Below are 21,762 nucleotides of genomic sequence, written 5' to 3' on the forward strand. Positions count from 1 at the left end.
ACAATGGATAAGTAAGTCTTTTTGATCATTTCCTGGTGACATTTGACAGATGTCTTTCTGAAAGTGCTGTAGCAAATTTTAAGGATCCAATTTATCCACTGTTATCTTTAATGCCATGTGCCAACATAGAGCATAGCAGCTAACGGAACGCTACTCCAACAGAGATGATTATCTTATTAATAATTTTACTTCTTCACTGCATATGACTCTAGATACTGTAGCTCCTGTGAAAAAAGCCTCAGATCGGAAGTACCTGACTCCCTGGTATAACACATACAAACATAGAAATGTTTGTGTAAAAGAGCTGAGCTTACATTAAACAATGTGGAGGATTAATTTACAAACACCGAGTCAACAACAACATTTACACACACATTACCTCTCTATACGAGAAGAAGAACTTTCCTTCGACCGGTCACTCTTTAAGGACACACAGCTGGGTGGAGCTCCAGGTTGGTTCCTGTGAATAATGATGGAGCAGTGATGTGAGTGCTGAGCTGTGACATGGAGAAGAGTCATGGACAGTTAGAGATGGTCATCTCACCTCTGAGCTTTGGTCTGCCTCTCATGTTCCCCACACAGAGTGGTTTTAGAGGGAGGGACTCCCTCCTCTCTGTCCTCACACTGATCCATGCTGCTGAATTCACATCCACATCAGCTCACACACACTTTCTACCTTCACCTGCAGAGGAAGCACAAATCATTCATGTGCACATCAACTGAAATCCTCCTTTCAATTATGTGTGCTGTCCAAATATCAGCTTCTCATTTTCTGCTTCATCTCAGTGTCAGCTGAATGCAGTCAGACAGCAGTGTGAGGCAGAGGAAGCTGCCATCAGCTGCTCTACTTCTACTATCAGTCCACTAGATGGAGCCATGGAGCACACACAATGCATTCACTGACACACTGATTCACTGTGACTGGAAGCTTCAGTCCATTAATATTTAGTCAGTTCAAGACGTGTAAACAACATTTTCAAACAATTCAGCTGATCCATGATTCAAAGAGGATCAGCAGAGTTAAAAGCTTCAGACTAATTATTCCTGCTAAGTTTGCAGAGAACTGCACACACACCAATTTACTGGTAATGAAAAGATTATTCTTATGAACAGCCAAGCAGAGCTGCTACTAAACTTTAAGATCCTTAGGTTAATCTAGAAGGCTACTGATACTTTTTTTTTTTATCAAATATCTTTTGGAAGCTCCAGAATGAAGGGTGTCAGAAGTGCGGGCGAATGCCCGGTATGCCTGATGGTGATTTTTCATTTTTATGTTTGTTTCTGTAATGGTATAAACAATAAAAAGTGGTGGATTGGCCAATTGGTGATGATTAACTCTGGGTTGGACCAATTACAATACATCCGTAATGAAGTGAAAAGGAAGCGATTTGTCCCGTACTTCAGCTACAATGAAAAAAAGACACAAAGCTGGAGTTATTCTGTCTTTACGCTGCACAGCTGCCTCTTCATCTCTCATTCTCTCTCCCTCCCTCTCCTTTTGCTACTTCAATCATGAAACTGATCAATGATCAGCTGATCAGCTGTTCTGTCTTGCTTGTTTATCGCCCACTTTGTGCCAGAAAGAGGAAACCAGCTGATGTTGCGCTAAACAACAGCAGCACGTTTAAGCTTGATCAGCTGTTGTTAGAATTTATTTAATATTGATTTCTAGTATCAGCTGATGTTTGCTGGTCATGATATCGGTTTGGATATGTGGTGAGAGGGAAACGAAGATGAAACCAGGAGATGTCCTTAAGTGGTCATGTGATATAAACTGTATAGAAATATGCCAAAGAGACAGTGTACATCACTGTCACAACAACGTTTGTTTTCATTCAAAGGCTTTATGGTTTTTCCTATAATACTTGGTGGGCCGGTCTCTAGTCAAAATACCCGGGCCATTTTTTGTCCCAGTCCAGCCCTGACTATAATCATGTAGATTTCTCTTCAAACACAAGTGATCACAAACAAAGTTTGTCCTAAAATAAGAGCTGAACATCTGGTTCAAACATTACTGAACTGAACAAACAGTAAAGTTCCTAAAGACAAACTATTAAAGAAGGAAGCAAAGCAAACTTACAGTTTCTTCACAGAGAGACGCCAACAAGAAGCTCCAAACCCCGATACAGAACAGCCTCGTCACAGGGATCGGTTTCCTGGAATTAGTCAGGGTTTCCAGAGAGACACGAAAGAGAGGGGAGGAGACAGGTTTTCACAATAAGAGTTTTGTCATATCTTTGTTTTTGATTTTCTCTAATTTGACAGACTTAAAGTAACTTGGTCTCAGAAATACAGAAAGATAGAATAACATTTGTAACAGCTGCAATTTTATATGTGCTTAGACACAAGCCAGTATCTATTATTTGGAAAGCACAACTATATAAACATAAAATATAAAATCATTATACAAATTATTATTATGTTTAAGATTGTAATATTAATAATATTTGAAATACTTTACTCATTAAAAGGAAAAAACACCCAGAAATAATAATAAAAGTAAATTTCTAACATGTGACTTCTATTGATCTCTATTTAAATTAAACGTGTGACTGGTATATTACGGTACCTAAATTGTTTGACCGCTTCAAACAGCTGTAAATGTAACAACTCCATTTGGTTCTACTGGGGAAGGACACCTGAAATACTATGTCATAGGTACCGTATGTACCATATATGTATATACCGTACCATATGTCAAAGGTAACCGCGTCCCCGTAACACATTCACATCAGTGAGAGAAGAACAGCTATCCCAACGATATAATCTCTCTCACATATCAGCAAACTACTTGAGTGTGAAATTCAACATTATAAAGAATGTGAGGGAATGTATAACTTGAGGGACAAATATTTTTACATTTAGAAAACTGACGATAACAAAACTTGAGGACACAGGAGTGAAAAAGTTGCTGTATTTTATTTTTCTACCGTGGCTGGCAGGACCTCCGGGCACCCTTACACAGTAACTGATACGCGATACATTGTGTAACATGACACCTCTTTCTGGGTGTAGTCCACATGACTTCCTGTTGGAGCAGAGCCAACAGTTTGTGACGCAGTATTTTTAACCAAAGGTCTACATGTTGAATCTGTGTCTAAGAGATATATATAATGAATAATCACGTTATAAAGTTTAATATAACCTGTGTACGCTCTCTGCCCGCAGTGTTATTAACAACTGGAGCTCAGAGTCTCTCTAGCAGCCGCATTCAGTGCATCAGTAACCAGCAGAGCAGCTGCTCCTCTCCGCCCCCTCCCAACACTGATGGAAGCAGGAAAAGCTGCCTTCATTCATTAAGAAGCGTCTCCACAGTAAAGAGGACCTGTGTTCAGCTGCTGACCATCAACTCGAGGATGACACTGAGCGGATGGGAGCAGATCGGACTTTGGTAAGTATTTGGTAAGAAACTAAAAACGGGGCATTTGTCAGCTCGTGCAGCTGTTTTAAAGCATCAGCTGCTCAAAAATGGTAACACAAATGGAAACGTGCTGTGAGACGATTGTGCGCTCACAGCCTAGTGTCTTCTTCAGCTAAAGACATTTTCAGTCAGTTTAACTTAGATTCCATGTTTTTGCACTTTTATAGGCGCGGTTATATTTCTCCATTACTGTAATCTACTGTGCGTATATGGTATACATACACATAATCATTATTATTTATTTGAATAGTTGTCTTTTCAAAGCTAGTTTCCACATGGTCTGCTGCGGACACTTCTCACCACATCTACACTTCAGAGAGCTGCAAGTTCAGAGAGTACCGGTGATAAAGTGGACAATGTGCTGCATTCAAGTGCACCTCTTAAATTCTCAAATCTCTTCTTAAATAGCTTAAAGATTTTCAAAAAATATGTTGGCTTTGTTTCACTCACGTTTATTAGTTACACAAAACACAAATTGCAGACCACATTTACTGTACTGAGATTAAAATTAAAATTGTACTGTTTGTACCATATCTACACGTTAAAAATATTATTTGGTATAAACTGTTCCATTTCCCCTTTGTAAGACAGAAATACGAAGGAACTTTTGCAACATCTGCATTTTGACTCAAATTTTGTCTGTGGTGTATGGATACAAGATAATTACTGTGAGCAGACTATTTCTGTATGGCACTATTGTACAATAACTTTACTATTGTAAAAGTAATTATATTTTTTAAGTATTTTAATACTCATGAGGAGGGGTAAATAAAATGATATTTATTGTTTTAACTGTTTCATCGTGTGACTTTTCTTTAAATCAAAAGTGTGACTGTATTTAACTGCTCTGCGCTCCAGAGTTGAAGTTGTGTAAAATATCTCCTCTGTTCGGGTAAACTCAAAATGGCTTCCTGTTGGAGCAGAGCCAACAGTTTGTGACGCAGTATTTTTAATCGTAAGTCTAGATGTTTAATCTGTATCCGAGCCATATATCCAGTAAATAATGACTATATAGATTCCGCTGTGTCTCCCTCTACACTCTCTGCCCTCAAAGTTAATAACACTCGGAACTCGGACGCTCTCCAGCGGCTCTCTGCTCGACCTCAGGCCGCATTTAGTGTGTCAGTGAGCGGGAGAGCAACGGCTCCTCTCCGCCTCCTCCACAGACTGATTGAGACAAGAAAAGCTGCCTGCAGTCAGTATAAAGTGGATCCATCGTAACAACGAGTCTGAGTTCAGCTGCTGACCAACAACTAACTCTGCTCCTTTCGTTGCCATATTCTACGTACATGTATGCGTGCACATATATACACCCAAAAGTGTACTCGCCCTTGGTTGTCCCTTTGTCACACTTTGAGCTGTGAGTTCGTGACCGCGAACTATGGAGCACATTTATGCTGGAACAAATCTACAAACAAATGATGTTAACGAGAGAGAAAGGAACCATTACAGACAGCTTCTGTTACCTTAACACGGAGCTTCCCACGAAGACAAACAGCAACCACAAAGTTCAGGAAACGAAAGTAAACGCTGAGCAGGAAGCCCTACCCACACTAGTTTGTCGTTAAAAAAAAGCCGCATTCATGCACCTGGCACAGTAACTTGATGAAAACAGGTACGGCCGATTCATGATCAAAAGTCATGATTCGTGTGTTTTCCTACATTCAGATATTCAGAAGCTATTACACATAGATCTCAGGTTACATATAATAAAGCAGCATAGTCTCAAAACGGCCACAAAGTTACATCAGCCTCAAACAGATGTTATGTTAAGTGGCGAACCGAACCGAAGTCCGGTACATAAACACGGAGTTTCGTTCTTTGTATCAGAAAACTTGTTTATTTTGCTCAGATATAATTGATAAAGAGACAGCAAACAAACAATCAAACAAAAACAATCGTTATTCAGGAACTCTTTCTCACAACACGAAGTTTAACGAGCACTTACAACAGTCACCGTCCTCAGCTGTCATTTTCAACCCTTTTTAAATCTCATGTGAACTTAGTGTGTGTGTGTGTGTGTGTGTGTGTGTGTGTGTGTGTTTGTTTCCTACGGCTAAACGTCGGGGGGGGGGAAACCCAACACTCGACTGTAAACATGTTTACTAATGATTTTTAATCATTTATTTGTTGGTTCGTGTAAAACGAGCTCTTTCTTACTCACCTGCCTTCCCAGGAATTACGCTCAAAACAACACCAAGAGACTCCATCTGTAACCAAAGTGAGAGAACAACCGGTTTCACATGAGATGTGCGGGGGAGGGGGAGGAAGAATCGCACGACAGTCATAAGATTTTCCCTTCCTGCATATAAAATGTATCATCATAAACGGGGATTTCACAATTTCTATCCGTCTGTTTATAATGTTCTTTTTAAAAAAAACATTTTAGTCTTTAACCGAATTGAAAGAAAACTGGCAAAACAGAGCGAGGGTTTGTGAAACAGTGAAATGTTTGAAGCATGTGTGTCTGAATTATAACAACCTGACATCCGTCTAAGCAGTGCCTGGCACATATTGATAATAGGGGTGGCTGTGGCTCAGGTGGTTGAGCAGATCAGCTACTGATCGGAAGGTTGGTGGTTCTATCCTAGGCTTCCCCAGTCTGCATGTCAAGTGTCCTTGGGCAAGATACTAACCCCAAATTGCCCTCCGATGCATTCATCGGAGTGTGAATGTGTGTGAATGTAGTTATAGTTTGCACTTGAGTTTAGAAGTGCTTGCATGAGTGGGTGTGAATGGGTGAATAAGGCATGTTGTATGCAGCGCTTTGAGTACTCCGGGAGAGTAGAAAAGCGCTATATAAGAATCAGTCCATTTACCATAATACAGATGACATCGATGACGCAGATGAGCCTTGCACAATCCTAACAGGGTTATTACCTATTAGTTTTAGAAAAGTCCCTTGTTGTTCAGCCCGTGTAGCTCTAGATGTCATATTCTAATGTTTGACTTATAGTCTCTAACATGAACCCACATGCCTTTGTCCTGTTTAGAAGACGGCCACTGCCACTGCACGCAGGCTAAGAAAACGAAAGGCGGGGGGGATGTGTTTTCCGTGTTTTATTTTAACTCCATAAATACCCCTTCAGTTTGTGTGTAACTGCTTAGAAGGAGGATGAAGTCAATTAATGGAACCTGTTCATCAGAAGCTATAGAAACTCCATGTTTATCAAATCATCCAGTCTTGAATGTAAAGCACCATCTAAGGCAATAATACATGGATCGACCACCTTTGTAAGAGCCATGTAAAGATGTATATTGCATATTTTGTGTTGTGAGAACTGGCTGCCTAAACCAAAGCGAATTATTATCATTATTGTTATTATTATTATTATTATTATTATTATTATTGACATTTCAGTTAGCTGGCTTTTTAACATTAACAAAAGAAACATTTCTCTGAAAATGATCAGGTACAAGGCCTGGATCAAACATGAGAGAAGAAGCAAATTGATATACCTTCAGAAAACCTTGAGATTTGGAAAGTGTTAGACTTTGTTCTTTCACTTTTGTATAAATATGCCATTCAGAATATATTGCTTCAAATTCTGTTGAAATACACTTATATTTTCATCATGTTTTATTAAATGCACAAGGAGAAAACAACCAGTACAAATACAACCAGTAAGTCTTGTTTTTGTAACATGTTACATATTGATTGATTGATTGATCGTACTTTATTCATCCCGAAGGAAATTGGGTTAAGGCTGCCAGCCGTGCCAGCGCCGTAATTTGAAAATAACTTCACCCTCATCTTTACCCATCTCTTCTCTTTTAAAGCCTTCTTTAAATTTTCCTCTGTGACTGGACACTTGAACTCTCTCATCTCTCTCCTGTTTCACTTGCATTAAATTTGCATTTTATTTCCCTGTTTAGATGTGTCTGACAATTTTCTGAATGTTCAAGTCTACTACAGACCTCATTTTGTGATGCATATGTCATCCAGATTAACATCAATACTAAACTTCATTTGACTTAAAGACACATGAAGCATTATTTTCCTGCTCACACAAAAACAATAAAGTATGAATAAAGAATGTGATTACCAGAAGTAATTTTTACTTACTTACAAGCTGATGTAAAAAATACCAAATTCGTAATCAACTACAATAAATACTTTTGTTAAAAGATTTACACAAACAAAAAAATGTTCCTTTAATCAGAACAAAACGAAACAGTCCAACATTTTGATCGACCCTGATCACTGTACAGGCTTTTTTGAATGTGTAGAAACAGATCTTTGTGCGTTTTATTTAATCTTTATCTGACTGAAACTTCTTATGTCTCATTACTTTGTATGTTTACCTTCAAACTGGTTGGACTGGTTCATATTTAATTCTGGTCACACTGTTTGCTTTAAAACATGCACAATGCAAACATTCATATCCAATGAGCTACTCTGTTTACAGTGTCCTAGATCCACTCCTACTTTCCACCTTCGTCTGTACAGTAAAGCCTGAAAACAGAGCTGAAGTGGGGTGGAGCAGCTGCCAGCGGTCATATAACAGCATCTGTCCTATTTCACAGTAACATGATGGCACTGAGAGGGTATGTATGGTAGATGGAGAGTGATGCTGACAGTAGAGCAGTGCAAACTCTGTGTTAAAGTAATAAAGAACCATGCACATGTGTGTGTGTGTGTGTGTGTGTGTGTGAGAGAGAGAAAGAGAGAGTGATATAACAGAATTAATGTGGCTGTAAAAACAGTGATGTCATTTCCAGTATCCAGTTCACCTAATCAAACATTAACATTTCTAAAATGAAACCAACAAGCAGCTCATTTAAAAACACATTTTTGTTTTTCTCTTTTAAATATTTATTATAAATGTGTATTACTCATTAATAAGACAACAGTATTTGTTTTTTGATCTGTCCATTGAATAACTGATAGAATATTTGATTGCTAAAATAATTGATAACTGCAGCACAAGTTATTATTATTAAATAACTGGTTAGGTAATAGTATTAATAATTAGGTAGTAGTTTAGGCAAGCTTAAACTACTGCTGGATTTAAAGTCCACTCAGGTGGTTCACTTTGTGATAAACGATTGATTATTAATAAAAGGTTTAGCAGACTGACCTCGTGTTGGAGCAAACACAGACCTCCTCCTCCTCAAACACAGCAAAGTGATGACTGATAGTGGTGGGCGGATCGATCCAAATATCGATAGTATCGATCCCAAGTCGGGATCGGTATCGGATCGATACTAGCCTGGCCAGATCGATTCTTTACTTTGAGTTCTGCTTGTTTGCTACGCTGTGTTTTCGGCAAAAACAAAACTGCCAGGTCCCTGGACTCACCGCTCCTGTGACAGCGGAGAGCAGGCACACTTTGCTTTCCCCCTCCCGCCCGCCCCCTTGCGCTGACACATCACGTGACTTAGACACTTCGGGGGTTGTTAAGTTGTTTACATATTAATAATATATATTGTTTTTGTTGTTGAGAATTTTAACTGTCATTTTTGTATTATAGTTTATCAACAGTATTTGTTTTAATTTGCATACTGGTTTGCCTGCACTTAAGATTTAAAAAAAAAAAAAAAAAAAAAAAGATCGCCACCACGGCAGACCCGATGGCATTTTCATGCTTCGCGCATCATTTATTCTTACAATAATCCCACGGTTGCTGTAATAGTACATTCAACGGCTGCAGCTCTCCCGCTGGCAGCCGTACACGTCACCACCACCAAACCTGCAGCGGCATCGCAGAACACGCCCTGCCACATATCCCCTTGCCCGCTTCACCCCACCCCGCGAGCAGGCGAGGGAATCGGCCCGGACCATCGGCGCCCCATGCCCCGGCCCAGCGACGGGGAAGTGTCCACTCTGGCGGTCGCCCGCGCCTCCAGTGGAAGCCTGATGGCCACTCATATGGCAAGCAGAGGCGGCGGAGCAGGAGTGGAAGTGAGCCGGGGCTCAGAGGCAGCTGGGCAGACGGCCGAAGTGGACAGCATGCCGCCCTCAGACAGGACCCCCGCGCACCTCGACCTCCATCTCCAGCTTGGCAGGTCCCGCTGGCGCGCCAGCCTCCGGCTCACCCCGAGCCGCGCGCTGTCCACCCTTACAGTGATCACTGATTGCTGTAACAGTAGCCTACATTAAACGGCTGCAGCCCTCCTGCTGCCAGCTGTACACATCAACACCAAAAACAACAACAGCACAAGCAGGGCACAGGTTTTAAGCCGGTGAGGCATCATTGTAGATGCAGTGAAGGTGAGTCCATCTCACCAGCAGCAGCATCGCAGACCACGGCCGCCACAATAATAAAGCATTTTTTATTTATTTATGAATTAATTATTTCTCCTAATTATGTCCCGGATTTTAAGTAATTAATAATACAAAAGGAAAAATCACAAAAAACACTTAAGGTCATGAAAATTAATTGCAATTTAGCAATTTAATGAGGCATCCACCTTATTTATTGAAAAGTATCGGTATCGGTATTGGTATCGGCGATACTGGCCCGTATTTACTTGGTATCGGATCGATACCAAAATATGCAGTATCGCACACCACTAATGACTGAACACGAAGACTGCTTGTACCGATCTGTGAAGCTCTCACCTTTGTCACGCAAACCACACACACTCCCACTCTTTTTCGTGGTGCCTTCACGGCCCCGCTGAAAACAGGTAAAAAGGCAAATTCATCTGCTTATGGCTCAGATCGCCCATCCTTTTCTATCCTGCCCTTTCCTCTCCTCTGGTGAATTTAATTGGCATAAATATAAACGACATTAGCAGACCAGAGGCACATATTTGAGCCACGAGGAAAGTTGAGGAATGAGCTTTCTTTTACACACGAGGGGTCCATGAAGGCACCACGAGGGGACGTTAGGTTTCGTTTCTGCATCTCAGCTGAGGGCGTCTCCAAAGATCACTGATCAGCCATCGATCTGTAAATGATAGATCTCAGTTCAGCGTTTCCACAGATCGACCACTCAGTGATCGATAAGTCAGCGCGTGATCGCTTCTTCATCTTCATCGGTGTGTACACTGAGGAAGAGGAGGACTGTTTCCTGTAACATGATGTTCGTTCGCATTAGCTTCAGAGCTGCTTTCCGACTTCCTAAAAACCACCGCAAATACTACAAATATTGGTACTACTACTAGGCGAGGTGGTAGAAGTAGTCTAAGTGTTATACAAAGCGTCAGTATTACTGGAGTCAAGATCATGGGTCGAGAACATGAGATCTCCTTGTTTGTTGATGATATTTTGATTTATTTGACAAACCCAAATATGACTTTCCCCAGGCTGTTATCACTTCTGGAGACGTTTAGTTCACTATCAGGTTATAAACTAAATATATCGAAGACTCAGATATTAACTTTTAATTATAAGCCAAATCAGGAAATTAAGTCTAAAGTTAACTTGAATTGGGAGTTGGAGCAAATTAGGTATCTTGGAGTAAATATCACTAAAGATCTCTCTAAAATATATCATGCAAATTTAAAACCCTTGTGTTTTAAAATAAATGAAGATATTAAAAGATGGAACTTAATACCAATCAATCTAAATTTCGAGTCACGTATTGATACAGTCAAAATGAATGTCTTGCCTAGGATGCTTTATCTGTTCCTAACACTCCCAGATGAAATAACTGATAGACAATTTCAGGAGTGGGGCAAAATAATTTCCAGGTTCATATGGCAGGGGAAAAGACCACGAATTAAGTACCAAACGATCCAGTTGGCTAAAGATAAAGGGGGGTTGGGGTTCCCATGTTTAAAAGATTACTATTTTAGTTTCATTCCCTTCACTGAGTTTTGTAGAAAAGAGACTGAACATTCAAAGATGTTAAATAAATAAACCTTCATGACACTGCTGCATCACACCTAACTATGTGTGTAATGCTGGTTCTGTTGGTTGTGATGATGGTGTTAATATCAAGTGAATGTGTCATCAACATGATGACACACAATAGGCTAGTGTAATGCAAGGTTATTTAAGGGCTAGTTTTATTGCAATGGGTGAGTTTACTGACTGACGCACAGAAGAAATAGTTCTTTATGGAGCCTAGATGGTGTGAATGACGAGACCAGAGACTGCAATATCTTGTTCAGGAAAAAACAAAAAATATATATTGAATAAATGTGGGGAAGGGGAGATGGAACAAAATAATTTATACAACACAACATAAATAAATGCCCACAATTAATTAATAAATTAATGCTGTGATTTTCTGTGCAAGAGTCTTTTTGTTAAGAGTCCTTTTGGTCCTTTGTTTACAAGTTTCTTTTTTAAAGTTCACTTTTAAGGAATTCATCCTTAGGGTCCAGCTTCGTGCAATGGGGAAATATGTCCGTAATACAAAGACTGCAAAGTGGGGAAAAGAGGGGGAAAAAAGAATGGTCCTACCGGCTCACCACTTCAGTATGAAGAAGATCAAGTCAAGGGGGAAAAAGAAACCTGACCGCTGAGGTGAAACGAGTTTATAGATGAATTGAGAGGAGAAAATGCTTTGTTTTCCAACGCCATTCTAAACGCCATAAGCTTACAGCCACACAGCAGGAGTCGAACCTGGAAGTATCCCTCCACAGCCTGTTTTCATACTCGTGGAAGGAGCAAATCGGGAGAGGGACCTCAAATCAGCTGACGTGGGTCATGTGACAGTGCGTAGTTGATATGGGTTACACTGGGACAAACACCACGTAACTGTAAAGCATGGCAGGGTAAAAATAATGAAGCAGGACCCAGCAGGAGGCCATGTTGATCAATGATATTCATGGATCGTATCTTCTTCTGCTGCACCCTCTACAAAGAACCAGCAGACACCCTTTCTTTTAAAGAGTGACACAAATAACATGAAAAATTCAGATTATTCAGATTAGTAACATTTGAGAGTGTGATGGCATCAGCCACACAGGGGTAAATCAGTCCATTTTTTTACTTTATTAGTTTGCTTTGCAGGTTTCTTCATTAACCTAACTCTTTAATCATTTGTTTAAACCTAACACTGGTATTATGAGGCGCGCGCATAGTAACATTGTGTGGTTTTTCTAAAATGTTTTGTTATATTAATTATGTTTCTCTCTCTTTGAGTTACCTGGGTTTGGGCGGTGGCTGTTTCCTGTCTGGGCAAAAGGCGTGGCTGAGGATTCTGAGAACAAAATGCCTGCTCAGCAGGACCAACCATAGGCTTACCAGGAGCAGGGGTGTTTTAGGTTTAGTTAGGTTATTCTGTGCTCAGTAAATATTAGTGTGTGTTTTTGTTTCCCCCCTATTGTGTGTAAATGGTTTGGCCAAATCATTATAAAAGCTACCCTCATGTGTCTTTGTAATTAGGTCAGTTTGTGAGTTAAGTTGTGTCTCACTTTGTTTTGTTTGAGTTTCTGGAAAATACTTTTTGTAGAGTTATATTTAGTTGACCTCTTTTATGGGCCTGCTACGTATGTTTTTGAATTTTGAAGTTCTTTGAGGTTTTTTCACCCCCAGAAAAAAGGAAAATGTATTGGGGAGGAAAGGTGGAAAAGAAGAAAGGAGTAACTGTTCAGAAGGAAGCTGATGCTGAGGAGGAAATTGGAGTTTCTGAAATGGTGGAGAGCACTGAGGTTGAAGAAAGGGAGCCATCTCTGTCGGATCTGATGTCAATATTTCAAGCTCATATGGGTCAACAGGAGGCTCGGGAAGCAAGGCAGGAAGAAGTAACTGCACGACAAGAACAAAAATTCAAAGCATTGCAACATCAGTTCCAGCTTTTACAGTTAGAGGTGCAGTCCTGGACATCACCAGTACCTGAGTTACTATTACCTACCACAGAGTCATCAGAGTCAAAGGAGCTACCTAACATTTCTAGTTCTCCTCAAGCTCAAGCTGAATCCAGTCAGTCATTATCAGGTCAGTTTTCATTGCATGAACCCAAACTGGAAAAGTTGACTGATAGTGATGATATTGAGCATTTTTTGACCACATTTGAACGCATTGCCTTAGCATATCGTTGGGAAAAAACAGACTGGGTTTTTCGTTTAATACCACTGCTAACGGGCAAGGCGAGAGGGGCATACGTTCATATGGATATTGATGCCTCTCTCAGCTATGACAAAATTAAAGCTGCAATTTTGTCCAAGTATGATGTTAACCCTGAGACCTACAGGCAGCGATTCCGTTCACTGGAAATCAGGCTTGATGAGAACCCTAAGGAGTTGTATGCTCGACTTAAAGATCTGTACGGGAAATGGATTCAGCCAAAAGGTAAAACGAACCAAGAAATTGGTGAAATAATCATCCTTGAACAATATTTGAGAATGTTGTCCCCTGAGCTACAGGTTTGGATTCGAGAGCACAATCCGTCTTCTGCAGCGAAGGCAGCTGAGCTGGCAGAAGTGTTTGTAGCTGCCAGGAGGAAAGGACAACCTTGGACCTGTAATGCAAATAAAATGCCAAAGGAAGGCCCCAAATCAGCCCAGATGTACCATCAGAGGCCAGTGTCAGCTGATAAAACTCCTGTGGGTGAGAACCAGTCTGCCTGCAGACCATTAAAAATTCAAAAAAGATCTTTTGTTACCTCTGTGGGTTAGAGGGCCACACAAAGCCAATGTGCCCAAAAACTTCAGCTAAGATGGTTCAAATGTGTTTCATGCCACGTCCACATGCTGAACGTGGGCTCCAGTGTGACCAGACTGTTAAAATGATACAAATTGAAGCTAATGGAACAACTTTAAGAGCTTTACTTGATTCTGGCAGTTCTCATACACTGATACACAGAGATTTTGTGCCCCCCAATATTGTCCGTGTTAGTGATACCATCCCCATTTGTTGTGTGCATGGAGATGAGAAGATGTACTCAACAGCTGACATGTACATTAAGGTGAATGGACAGACTTACCTTTTAAATGTTGGGGTGGTTGATAACCTGCCTTATTCAGCTATTCTGGGACGAGATTTTCCAGTGCTTTTTGATTTATTGGAGTCAGACCAGAATCATCAATGCAATGTGGCTGTTACTAGAGCCCAAGCTCAAAAATCTAGTGAAACCTCAGAAGTTTTCAGTGTCTTGCCATTTTTTTTAATGAGGAATGGGAAGCTGCACCTGGGAAGCCTCGGAAAAGTCGCAGACAGAGGAGACAGGAGAAGTTCCAGCATACTATAGTATGTATAGTTTAGCTTCCTGTTTTCAGCGAGCGGTAGACAAGGACCAAGTAGAGGAGGTAGGCATTAACAAAAGTGACTATGTCTTGCAAAATGGCATATTTTACCATCAGGTGGGCTCACTTCTGAAGATAGTGGTCCCCCAAGAAGTTAGAGAAACAGTGCTTAATTTGGGACACTCTATTCCCTGGGCTGGCCACCTGGGTAAGCACAAAACCACAGCTCGCATTAAACAACATTTTTTCTGGCCTGGCCTCCATAGAGATGTAGCCTACTTCTGTAAAAGCTGTCCTCAGTGCCAAATGACATCCTCCAAAGTTCCTTCCAAAGCTCCACTCCAACCACTGCCTATTATTGGTACCCCATTTGAGTGCCTCGGAATGGATATTGTTGGACCCGTTGAGAAGAGTAAGTCAGGGAATCGCTATATGCTTGTAATCACTGATTATGCAACTAAATATCCAGAGGTCTTCCCACTGAAATCCATCAAGGCAAAATCAGTAGCTTTCTGCCTTGTACAGCTCTTCGCAAGAGTAGGGTTCCCACAGGAAATATTGACTGATCAGGGGAGTAACTTTATGTCCAACTTACTAAAACAGGTGTACAAGCTGCTGGGCATTAGAAGCCTGAGGACCACTCCATACCATCCTCAGACTGATGGGCTAACAGAACGGTTCAAACAGACTCTGAAGCAGATGCTCCGGAAGGTAGTAGATAAGAATGGTGTTGATTGGGATCAGTGGCTTCCTTATCTTCTCTTTGCCTACAGGGAAGTACCACAAGCCTCCACTGGTTTCTCTCCGTTCGAACTTTTGTATGGGTATGAGGTACAAGGACCTCTAGCCCTGTTAAGAAACATCTGGGAGGGAGGCAAGGAAAAGATGGACTCTGTTAACATTGCTTCCTATGTTGTACAGATGAGGGAGCGACTGCAGAAAATGAGTGAGCTTGCTCAGTCAAATATGACCAAAATCCAGCAGAAGCAGAAGTTTTGGTATGACCGAGCAGCTCGTCAGAGGTTTTTTAGTCCTGGACAAAAGGTGTTGGTGCTCCTCCCCACTGACAACAACAAGCTATTGGCTAAGTGGCAAGGGCCCTTTGAGGTTCAGAAGAAATTGGGGTCCACTACTTACCAGGTGTTCATCCCTGGAAAGCCACGCTCCAGCAGGGTTCTGCACATAAATCTTTTGAAGGAATGGGCACACCGCCCTGAAAAGACAGCAGAAGTGATGCTCATAAGGGGTGTGCCAGAGGAAGAAGAGGTTGGTGAGCAATACTTACCTTCTGCTGATGTGGTAAATTTTACCTCAGTCATCTGCCAGATGATAAACAGCTTCAGGTGAGAGCTGCATGCAACTCTGAAGTGTTTAAAGTGACTCCTGGCTGAACAGATATTGTTGAGCATGACATTGTCATTAAAGAGGGTGTCTCAGTAAAGCGTTTGAGCTACAGGATTCCAGAACATCTGCTGACATCCCTGAAGAAGGAAATTGACCTCATGTTGTCCTTGGGGATCATCGAGCCATCAAAGAGTGAGTGGTGTAATCCGGTGGTCCTGGTGCCAAAGAAGGATGAAAGCATGCGGTTCTGTATAGACTTCAGGTACCTAAACTCAATATCACTGTTTGATTCATACCCCACACCATGCATTGATGATTTGCTGGGGAAGGCAAAGTACTTGACCACACTTGACCTGTGCAAGGGATATTGGCAGGTGCCACTCACGGAGCGATCAAAGAAGTTGACTGCCTTTCGAACACCTTGGGGTCTCTTCCAATTTACAGTGATGCCATTCGGGCTGCATGGGGCTCCAGCAACCTTTCAGAGATTAATGGACCAAGTACTATGTGGTTTCTCAGATTTTGCATCTGCATATCTTGATGATATTGTCATCTACAGCACCGCATGGGAGGAACACTTGGAACATCTGCATGCTATCTTCGACCGTCTTGGTGCTGCTGGGTTGACGGTGAACCCCTCTAAGTGTGTTTTTGCCTCTGCTGAGATTGCGTACCTGGGCCATGTGATCGGGAATGGGGTGATCAAGCCTCAGGTCAGTAAGATCCAAGCCATTGAGTCTTGTCCTCTCCCACAGACAAGGAAGCAACTAAGATCCTTTTTGGGGCGTGGCAGGCTTTTATCGGCGGTTCATACCACAATTCTCCACCAGGGCAGCTCCACTAACAGACTTGACAGGCACCAAGTGTCCTAATCAGATTAACTAGACAGAGGAGGCTATAGCAGCTTTCAAGGACATCAGTCATTCACTGAGTAGTGAACCAGTTTTGTACAGTCCAGACTTTAATGAGCCCTTTTTCCTTCAAACCGATGCATCTCATAGGGGTCTGGGAGCAGTGCTACTTCAAGGTTTGGAAGGAGAATGTCATCCTGTTGCTTATATCAGCCGAAAGCTGTTCCCAAGAGAGGTTCGGTATTCAACAGTGGAAAAGGAGGCTCTTGCCATCAAGTGGGCCCTTGATTCCTTCAGGTACTACCTTCTTGGAAGAGAATTCACCCTGGAGACGGATCACAGTGCACTTCAGTGGATGGAAAAGATGAAAGATAAGAACGGAAGGATGGTACCTTGCGCTGCAACCTTTTCGGTTTGTCATCAAGCACATTCCTGGGAAGAACAACGTTACCGCCGACTTCCTCTCTCGCTGTACCAGCGAGAGCTTTGAAGAGGGGTGGGGGGTGTGTGATGGCATCAGCCACACAGGGGTAAATCAGTCCATTTTTTTACTTTATTAGTTTGCTTTGCAGGTTTCTTCATTAACCTAATTCATTAATCATTTGGTTAAACCTAACACTGGTATTATGAGGCGCGCGCATAGTAACATTGTGTGGTTTTTCTAAAATGTTTTGTTATATTAATTATGTTTCTCTCTCTTTGAGTTACCTGGGTTTGGGCGGTGGCTGTTTCCTGTCTGGGCAAAAGGCGTGGCTGAGGATTCTGAGAACAAAATGCCGGCTCAGCAGGACCAACCATAGGCTAACCAGGAGCAGGGGTGTTTTAGGTTTAGTTAGGTTATACTGTGCTCAGTTAATATTAGTGTGTGTTTTTGTTTCCCTCCCTATTGTGTGTAAATGGTTTGGCCAAATCATTATAAAAGCTACCCTCATGTGTCTTTGTAATTAGGTCAGTTTGTGAGTTAAGTTGTGTCTCACTTTGTTTTGTTTGAGTTTCTGGAAAATACTTTTTGTAGAGTTATATTTAGTTGACCTCTTTTATGGGCCTGCTACGTATGTTTTTGAATTTTGGACTTTTTGAGGGTTAAAATAAAGAGAACCCGTTTTGAAGATACTTTTTTTTTTTTTTTGCCTGTGTCCTCTATGCTTTGGCTGCTTGGTCCCTCACAGAGAGACAACAAATAATTTTTCGATTATTTGAATTCCAGCTAAACACTCCCACAGTAACAGCTCGGCCAGCTTCTTTTAAAGCTGATTTTGTATATCTGCTCTGACAAATGAAGCTCATACATTTACATACATACATGTTCTTGTTTATTCTGTTTTGTCTTTTGTTTAGGTTTGCTATCTGTTAGTGTTTTTGTATCATGCCTGCCTGTGTTCCCTCTCTCTGTCCTTGGTGTCACTGTGTCTGCTCGTGAGTCTGCCTATCAAGTTCATCGTCCTGTCTGGTTCTCTGTGTCTGTTAGTTTCCTGTTTTATTCTGAAAGTTCATGTCTCATGTTAGTGTGTTCAGTTTTAACCTGTGGACATACAAACTCTGCCAATCCAATTGGAGCTGTATCTTAGAATACAAATAATAATTTATGCACCTATTCAGTCACTTTAATATAAAACTGTGTAATTTTAAAACTGTGTATATACGGCATATTCTGTGTATATTTATTATCTCACTCTTATTGCCAGTGTATGCCCTGTCCTTATCTTCAACGCTCTGTTGTATCTTAATTGCCTCTTGGGGATAAATAAAGTCTTTCTTCTGATTCTGAAATAATAATAATTAGAATACAACACATGCTGCATTCATCTCAGACTGAAAGCTCTAGTACTAAAAGTGAGGGTTTAAGCACTTCAGTTAGTAAGACTGGAGAAGAGCAACTATATCTTATTCAATAATCAATAATAATGCCTTCATCAAGCTCTGCAAAATTGCACAATTGGTCCATGATGAAAAATAGGCGTTCAATGACCAAGTAAAAAGCAGTTTTAACTGCTCATAAGGATGCGTTTAAAAGGCCACTCGAAGGCCACATAAAATATGGCGCTCTTGTTGGATTTTTGTCACATTTTCATGGCGCCTTGCTTTATTTAATAGTGATTTTAGTTTAGTTTAATAACTACCAATAACAATCATTATTTGGCCTTCCTCTGCGCCGTCACAGCTCATAAGTTCTATAAAACTTGTGCTGTTTAGCACTCAGTTTAGTTTCTGTTTCTCCAGCAATAAAGCTGTGTATTCTGAGTTCACGTCTGCCTCTGAGTCTCACATTTGGATCCTCCTCTCTATCCGCCTGCACACAGATCCCTGACAGAGATAAAGTTAAAGGAGAGATTAGATCTAAACAGGGGGCTCAAACTGAAAGTCGATCTGTGAAAATATGTTTTGTTTTGAAACATCATGAACTCTCAAGGATTTCTAAGAAATGGTTGAACTACATTCCAGACATGATGAGACAGGTTGATATATAGTCTGTATGTGTGTAGCAGTGCTGATGAATGCTGAGAGACGCTCCTCCTCTGATTCACCACTCTGTTTTTATTAAATATGATTGAAGAGCGTTTCTCACATAAATAGTAGAAGTCCATAAATAAACATCTCGCCTCTTCAAAAGAGAGCTAGAGATAACTGACAATCACCAATCCCCTGAATCTGAAACAGCTTCAGTTAAACTTCTTTGGTTTATTTGCTCTGACTGTGTTTCAGTTTCAGTTTTATTTGTCATATGCAAGTTAGCACAGGGTCAACATCGCAATGAAATGTGTTTGACGAGCAGCGGTCTCTCAGCAGCATGATACAGTAGGAAAAAAATATAATAAAATATAATATAATAAAATAAAATAAAAATAGAAAAATAGTAAAGAGCAAAATATTAGAGAGACATGGTAAAAGAGAAAAGATGACTAAATATATATGTATCTATAAATATAAATATATGTACACTAGTGATTAAATAAGAAAATCTTGAAAAGAAATATGACGGGAGGGCAGATGGGATATTGCACAGGAATGAGCAGCAGAAATTTACAGTATTGCACTTTTTAAATATAAATTACAATAACAATAAAGTGAAGTGACCAGTGCAGATTAATCAGAGTACTTGTGAAGCTGCAGGGTAGCTTCTGAGTCCTGTGTTGTGTGTGTTTAAGTGTTGTGGTTGAGGTGTCGTATGGCTTGGTGGTAAAAACTGTTTTTAAGTCTTGTAGTCCGAGCAGACAGACTCCTGTAACGTCTGCCAGATGGTAACAAGGAGAACAGCTGATGTGCTGGGTGGCTGTGGTCCTTGATGATGCTGTGTGCTTTACGGAGGCATCGCTGGTGATAAATGTTCTGAATGGCAGGAAGCCTCGTGCCAGTGATGTGCTCTGCTGCCTTCACCACCCTCTGTAGTGATTTACGGCTGCTGGCAGAGCAGCTTCCGTACCAAACTGTGATGCAGCTCGTCAGCAAGCTCTCAATTGCACACCTGTAGAAATTTGAGATGATGCTGGCGTTCATGCCAAACTTCCTCAGCCTCCTCAGGAAGTAAAGCCGCTGGCGAGCTTTCCTGATAGCAGTGTCTGTGTGAAGGGTCCAGGAGAAGTCCTCAGTGATGTTGACTCCAAGGAACTTGAAGCTGCTGACCCTTTCGACCTTGACACCGTTGATGTGGATGGGCTGGTGTTCTCTGACTGGTCGTTTCCGGTAGTCCACTATCATTTCTCTAGTTTTGCTGATGTTGAGAGTCAGGTTATTTTCCAGGCACCACTGCGTACAGTGCCATCACCTCCTCTCTATAGGCCGCCTCATCATTACCTGTGATGAGGCCTATGATGGTTGTGTCATCAGCAAACTTGATGATGATGTTGGACTCATGTTTAGCAACACAGTCGTGTGTGAACAGGGAATATAGGAGGGGGCTAAGCACACAACCCTGGGGCGTACCTGTGTTAAGGATGAGTGATGAGGAAGTGTGCTTACCAACTCTCACCACCTGGGGCCTGTTTGTGAGGAAGTTTAGAATCCATCTGCAGATCGGTGTTCCCAGCCCAAGGTCGACGAGCTTCGTGGCAAGTTTTGAGGGGATGATGGTGTTAAATGCCGAGCTGTAGTCGATGAAGAGCATTCTTGCATATGTATTCCCTTTCTCCAGGTGAGTGAGGGTGGTGTGTGTTGCCAGGGCGATGGCATCCTCTGTGGCTCTGTTTGTCCGATAGGCAAACTGAAGAGGGTCCAGTGTGTCAGGGAGGGAGGAGCAGATGTGACCTTTGACCAGCCGTCTACCAGGACGGTAGTCATTCAGACAGGAGACCACTGATTTTTTGGGAACGGGAATGATGGTGGATGCTTTGAGGGACGTGGGGACCACTGACTGCCTCAGGGAGAGGTTGAAGATGTTGGTGAACACCTCTGCCAGCTCGTCTGCACACACTCTGAGTAGCCGGCCTGGGATGCCGTCCGGTCCTGGAGCTTTGTGAGGATTGACCTTTTTAAAGGTCCATCTCACAGCTTCTGTTTTCAGAGTTAAAGTTGCAGCCTCACTGTCCTCCTGAGGGTAGAGGATCTGGGCCCTGTTTCAGAAAGCCGGTTTAGAAAACTCAGAGTTAAAAATGATACTCAGGGTTGAGTAACCCCGAACTGTCCAACTCGGAATATTCGGTTTCAGAAAGGCTGATAACAATTAGTTCAATCAACCCCGAGTTGCTTTAACCCCAAGTTAAGCGCGCGCATAAAGCCCTGATTAGTGGAGCACAGATTAAGCGAGTCACCATGGAGACGGAGGGAAAGAAGGCGCGGTCAATGTATTTTACAGCGCTTGAGGCCGAAATTCTGATGGCAGCATATGCCGACAACATGCAAATTTTGCGGAAAAAAAGTAACACAGCCTCAGCTGCAAAAGAAAGGGAGCATGCATGGCAAAACATAGCCGACAGAGTCAGAGTCAATGCATGAGTGTTAATTTAAACATTTATCTAGGGATTTCCACCCATTTAACACGTTATTTTATTACATTTCATTTTATTTTTTATTTTATACATTTTATTTTGTGATGTGATGTGAGCGCAGGTGCAACCCACCAGGCCC

The 21,762-nt window shown here is 41.5% G+C and overlaps 2 long non-coding RNA genes across 2 annotated transcripts; one reads left to right on the forward strand and one right to left on the reverse strand.

Moving 5' to 3' along the window:
* Positions 1–637: 637 nt before the first annotated feature.
* Positions 638–5,070, reverse strand: LOC116315634. The gene is made up of 3 exons (XR_004199113.2): positions 4,888–5,070; positions 2,081–2,156; positions 638–682 (listed from the first exon to the last, which is right to left on the reverse strand). It is a non-coding gene; the product is annotated as an uncharacterized LOC116315634 (long non-coding RNA).
* On the forward strand, positions 3,031–4,213 carry LOC120436557. The gene is made up of 2 exons (XR_005610545.1): positions 3,031–3,391; positions 3,672–4,213. It is a non-coding gene; the product is annotated as an uncharacterized LOC120436557 (long non-coding RNA).
* Positions 5,071–21,762: the final 16,692 nt, after the last annotated feature.

Source organism: Oreochromis aureus, linkage group 3 (assembly GCF_013358895.1).
Source record: "Oreochromis aureus strain Israel breed Guangdong linkage group 3, ZZ_aureus, whole genome shotgun sequence".
NCBI lineage: Eukaryota > Metazoa > Chordata > Actinopteri > Cichliformes > Cichlidae > Oreochromis > Oreochromis aureus.